The 6,415-nt window shown below is 47.8% G+C and overlaps 1 pseudogene; it reads right to left on the bottom strand.

Annotated features, from left to right (window-relative positions):
- Positions 1–300: 300 nt before the first annotated feature.
- LOC148480498 (laminin subunit beta-1-like) lies at positions 301–5,995 on the bottom strand (annotated as a pseudogene).
- Between the last annotated feature and the right edge of the window lie 420 nt (positions 5,996–6,415).

Raw genomic sequence — 6,415 nt, 5'->3', positions numbered from 1 at the left:
ATTTCTTTACACTTGTTTTTATTGTATAACCCATTTTGCCGGTCTGTACCGGCAAAATAGGGTGCAGCGACCTGTACCAGGAATGGCACTGTCGGTACTGGCCCAGCAAAGCCCTATTCCATACTCACCTTCCAGTCCCCCAGCATCTCATGGTACTCCTCTCTTTTATTCATTATTGAAAATAGACTATATAACCATTGCATGTTGATGACATTGGCTTTATTCCTACACAAACAGGCGGCTTCCAGACCATATTATCTCCTGCATGAGTTGTGAATACCGAAGCAAGACACTGCCTGTCTAGGAAGGATCAATTTCTTCAGAGGGTCCCTGTTCCAGAGAAATCATATAGGTAATAAAATACTCATTCACATGCTCCGTCTGGTTATTCATTCAAGAGGGACTGTGGGCATACCCATCAGCTCCTGGAGCAGTGGGCATGCCCCCAGCATGATGAAACAGGGGGAGAATGGTTTACAAACACAAGGCCACGCCCCTTGGCGCAAGACCACGCCCACTTTTTGGGCACGTAGGGCCACTTTAGGAGAATTTTCCAGGGCCACTTTAAACTCCCAATCCGCCCCTGGGGGTGAGGCTACTGAAGAGACACCTGGGGGAGGATGTGGATGGAAATACACAGGGAGCAGGAGGGGGCATGTGGCTGAAATGACACACAGGGCAGGAGGTGACACAAGATGCACAAGGCTGGAACTGACACAGGGAGCACAAGGCTGGAGAGACAAGGAGCAAGAGGCTGGGGGGGGGTACACGGTGGATACAAGTCTTGTTGAACCTCTGTTGTATGATAATGACACTGGTTATATTCTTAAACAAACAGGCATTCTCCGGACTATGGGATTTCCTACATGAATACTGACTGAAGACATCGTCTACCCGAGAGGATCAATTTCTTCAGAGGTTCCCCATTGCATAGAAACCACCATATAGGTAAGTTATATTTTTATTTAGTACACACAAAAAAACTGTATAGATATATTTTTTTTAAAGGGGGGCGGCAAAGGCACTTTTCGTCCAGGACTCTACTTGGTCTAGAACCAGCCCTGTATGGAGGGCACTGATGGTAGCTGCATTATATGGTGGTCACTGTAATGCTTTTTGTATTATATGGAGATCACTGATGGTCTCTGCAATATATGGCGGGTACTGCAACACTCCCTATATCATATGGCGGTCTCTGCTACACTTTCTGCATTATATGGCAGACACTGCAATGCTCTCTGCATTGTATGCGGTCCCTGACATGCACTTTACATTATGTGATTGTCACTGCAATGCTCTTTGGGCGGATTTCAATTCAACGTGAACTGAATAGTTCTCCCCCCCAGCTACACACGTCAATCATGGTGCTCCCCCACACATTACTACTACTCACATACCCACTGCTCACATATACTTATTACACAGAGTAATTATTTATACGTTTGTGTAGATATGTAGTTGCATAGTTATATACATATGTGAGCATGCAGTTGTGTGTTTGTTTTAATTAACATCCAATGAGAGTCCGTCAGACTCTCATTGGCTGCTGCGCCCACTGCCGGAGCCGGGCTGGAGCTCACTCATGAAGTCCAACTTCCGGCTCCCGCAGTGGACGTCTCTCCCATATTGCAGAGCGGCCCAGCCCGGGAGGACGGAGGAGTGGATGGCGGCGGAGGGAGCAAGAGCCGGAGCGGGGATTCAGGTGTTTTTTTTTTTATTACAAGTATGTCTACTAGGGGGGGGTCAAAGGGGGGACTACTACTAGGGGCACTACAAGGGGTGGCTACTACTGGGGGCACTGCATAGGGGGGGGAACCTCCACTGGGAGCACAACAAGGGGGGGTCTACTACAAGCGGGGACTACTAGTAGGGACACTACAAGGGGGGGACCACTACAGGGGGGGACTACCATTGGGGGCACTACAAGGGGGGGGGACTACCACTGGGGGCACTGCATCAGGGGACCACTACTGGGGGCACTATATAAAGGTTAATACTGGGGGTACTGCATAGGGAGGGGAACTACAAGTGGGGCCACTGTTTAAAGGACACTGCATAAGGGGTACCACTATTGGGGCACTGCATGGGGAGGACAATTACTTGGGGCACTATATAAAGGGCACTGCACAGGGGGTACCACTACTGGGGGCACTGCATACGGGGAGTACTACTGGGGGCACTATATAAGGGGCTTACTACTGGGGGCACAAGGGGCACTGCACAGGGGGGACTACCACTGGGGGCACTGCATCAGGGGACCACTACTGGGGGCACTATATAAAGGTTAATACTGGGGTTACTGCATAGGGAGGGGAACTACAAGTGGGGCCACTGTTTAAAGGACACTGCATAAGGGGTACCACTATTGGGGCACTGCATGGGGAGGACAATTACTTGGGGCACTATATAAAGGGCACTGCACAGGGGGTACCACTACTGGGGGCACTGCATACGGGGAGTACTACTGGGGGCACTATATAAGGGGCTTACTACTGGGGGCACAAGGGGCACTGCACAAGGGGGACCACTATGGGGGCACTATATAAAGGGCACTGTATAGGGGGTACCACTACTGGGGGCACTGCATAGGGGGACTACCACTGGGGGCACTATATAAGGGGCTTACTACTGGGGGAACAAGGGGCACTGCACAGGGGGGACCACTACTGGGGGCACTGTATAAGGGGCACTGCATAGGGGGGCACCAAAAAATATACTCGCTTACCAAAAAATTTGGGCTAGGGCCGGCCCTGGTTGGGGGTGTAGTGTCCTATGTCTGTATACAGTGTAATAGAAGTGTATTATGATCACATACAGTGGTCAGGTCATGTTGGGGCTGTAGTGTCCTATGTCTGTATACAGTGTAATAGAAGTGTATTATGATCATATGCAGTGGTCAGGTGATGTTGGGGGGCTGTAGTGTCCTATGTCTGTATACAGTGTAATAGAAGTGTATTATGATCATATGCAGTGGTCAGGTGATGTTGGGGGGGTGTAGTGTCCTATGTCTGTATACAGTGTAATACTGTATTATGATCATATGCGGTGGTCAGGTGATGTTGGGGGTGTAGTGTCCTATGTCTGTATACAGTGTAATAGAAGTGTATTTTGATCATATGCAGTGGTCAGGACATGTTGGGGGTGCTGTGTCCTATGTCTGTATAGGATGTAATAAAAGTGTATGATGCTCATGTCCAGTGGTCAGGTCATGACATTGTTGCTTTTTATTCCTTTGCATTATTAGAGGTTTATTTATTTATTAACAGTTTCTTATATAGCGCAGCATATTCTGTTGCGCTTTACAATTGGAACATTAATAGAACAAAACTGGGTAATAACAGACAGATATATAGGTAGGAAGGCCCTGCTCGCAAGCTTACAATCTATATGGATAAGGTGTATATAAAACATAAATGCATTCTGTGTTTAGATCTTAGTTCCATTCCCAAGGTATCTCATTATGGTATGCAATTATTCCAAAATACAGAATATTACGATATCCTAAATACCCCTGGTCCCAAGCATTTTGGATATGGGAGACTCATGAGCAGATAACCAAGGGTTTCCCAAGGAGATGATACTCACTGGATTGCATGGTTCAAAATTGACATCAGCTACAGTATTTCAACATTCAACACACCTATAATCAGTATAATTCTCCACTCTCTTCAATGCAGTATGTAATGGAGATGCCGTAAACATGCTCTTGCTGTCTACTCCACTATGCCTACTTTCTGAGGATATTGCTCAAGTCATCTTAACTGCCAGGGAATCAAGTTAGTAAACTGTATGCACTAGGTGGTAGCACAGCTTAGTATAAGCAGATGTTCCTATTTACCTGAAGAAATACAGTGTTACTCAATATATTGTAAAGGAAAATATACTGCATAGGTACCATTCCCTCCACATTGTCAGAATAGTCTTTCACTGGTGCACATTTACTAGCATGTCCACAAGGGGGCTGAGGGGGGGGGGCGGGTACTAATTATCCAGGCCCGGGCTTGCTAGAGGTGCCCGGCACTGCTCCGCCCCCTCTTACATCACAGCAGCCCAGCACACGCTGCACTGGGAGACTGCACGCAGCTGCTAAGAAGCAGCCACAGCAGTCTCCCATGCCTGTGGGGGGAGCGATCAAGCTGATCGCGCCACCCTCTGGTTATGCGCCAGGCTGAGGGGACTCACTGCGCCCTCCTCACCAGTGGAAGTGGTGCCGCAAAACTTGTTTTTTTTTAACCTAAGGGAGATTGGACAAACCTCCCGCGATTAGGCCACGCCCCCTTTTTACCGGGCTCAGCGCGGCTCTTGGCGGGCCTGCATGTCCATAGCAGAAGCAGTTACAACGAACCACCATGTCATATATGACATAGTAATATTTCTCCTTTATTTCAACCCTTGAATCCAACAGGTTGTCGCCCAAAGTGTGGAGTCTCAGGAACTTTTAGGCCCTCATTCAGAGCCGTACACTCTGAGCAGAGCGCACGCTCTGAATGAGGGCCGCCCTCCATAATTATGGAGCGTCCTCCTGGACGCTCGTATAGCTGTGGGTCACCACCCACAGGCTATACGAGCGTGCAGTTTGATGGCCGCGATGGTCTTGACCATCGCGACCATCGCCACTGCGAGCCGGAGCCTGCGGTTGAGTTTTTTAACCGCAAGGCCCGGAGTGATTTTGGCTCTATCAGAGCCAAAATCACTCCCACTGACATCACTAGTGATGTCAGTGGGCCGGCTTCTGGCGGTAGGCGTTCCCTTGGGAACGCCCCCGTCAGGGAGGCATGCCCCCGGCACGCCCACCAAAGGGGGCGTGCTGTCAATCAACATCGACAGCACGCCCCCTTTGATCAGACACAACGAGCGAAGGAAAGTCCTTCGCTCGTCGCGTCTGGCGCATGCGCACGACGGAGATCCCGCCGTCGTGCGCATGCGCAGTGCACAACATCGACCCACTTGCAAGCGGACAGCCGCTTGCGAGTGGGTCTGAATCAGGCCCTTAATTCTCAGATTTGTGATCCTCAAACTTTTAATTCTGGGACTGTATGGATCATCAATTCAGAATGCTGGATTTAAAACTAGAAAAATAACCTCTCCCTCAGTCGAAGGTTCAATGTCAGAGTATCGAGAGTCACAGGTGATGTCACCAACTTTTTTCATTGGTCCGATAGAGATTCCATGAAACGAGGTCTCACGATATGCAAAATAGCGATAGACTTTCCATGTTTCACCAAAATCTGCTGACCTCTCAATTAACATCGCAGCCGGACGGAAAGTCTTAAAGGTCATGATGAGATGAGTGAAATGGAATTCCGCTTCCAGATCCAGCTGAATGGTGACATTTTCCAGTACATTTTTGGACTGCCACCATAGATTAAGATGATTTGGATCAAAAGTAGTGACTACATTTTCAAAGAGATGACTCTCCGTATTGTCTTCAGCATTATAAGGCATCCGTGAGTCACGTATAAAGCATCTCTTTTCATCCTGGTTCAGTGTATCTAAGCAACGAGAAGTAAATGACCAACACAACATAATAAAGCTATTAGAACCAATCACTTATGATAATGTGTTACACAAGTCTGTGCTTTGACATACTACACATGTACTTGTCCTCTTAATAAAAGGAAAATGTATCTGACTATTTAACCATCTCCTACTACTTGTGATTCTCATGTCACTTTGTGCCTGATGTACAGTAGCTCTGCATTCGGGCAAATACACATTGGAGCACATGAGCCCAATGTCCATATAACCCAGTATCAGGCCCTTTATACACAAAATTAACATTTTAAGAAGTTATGTTGCTCATTATGACCATAACATCTCTATAAATTCATTGTGATTCACATTTGATGACACAGCTTGATCATGCCCTGCATTTACAGTGAGAGCTTGCATTGCATGTTGAAGTAATGGGCAGATATTATAGTTGAGCAGTAAGTGCTTTTATCCACATTTATACAGTAGCAGTAGATGTCTTACCATGAGACTTCCATACCATTCGCTGCTCCTCATGAAATATAAGTAAGATGAACCAGGGCTAGTTTAAGTGAGGAAGGGGCCCTTGTGAAGTATCCGTGTGGACTCCTCCATTTCGCAATTGCAGAGTAGACTTTAGCACTGTGCCAGAGTCCACCATGCATGCGCAGGCCTTTGGGAACATGGCGTCCGCTACTACTCTGCAGCGCATGCCAAAATCTTCGGAAAAATGTCGGCACACCATTTTCCCATTGATTTCTCCAGCTCTGGCACCGGCCTCCGGAAAGGTATGTATAATTATGGGTGCATTTTGTGCGCTGTGGGGTCCCCTTGGACCGGAATCTGTATGATTTACCGCTGGACTCAAGCCCGGCAGTTGGAATCCCGTCAGCGGCTGCCCGATATGGGTGAAAATCCTGATCGTCCCTAAGGTATGTATAGA

The sequence above is a fragment of the Taudactylus pleione genome, unplaced genomic scaffold (assembly GCF_031769625.1).
Source record: "Taudactylus pleione unplaced genomic scaffold, aTauple2 ptg000612l, whole genome shotgun sequence".
Classification (NCBI taxonomy): Eukaryota; Metazoa; Chordata; class Amphibia; order Anura; family Myobatrachidae; genus Taudactylus; species Taudactylus pleione.
Note: the sequence above shows the minus strand (reverse complement) of the source record. Positions and strands in the feature narration are given on the sequence as shown.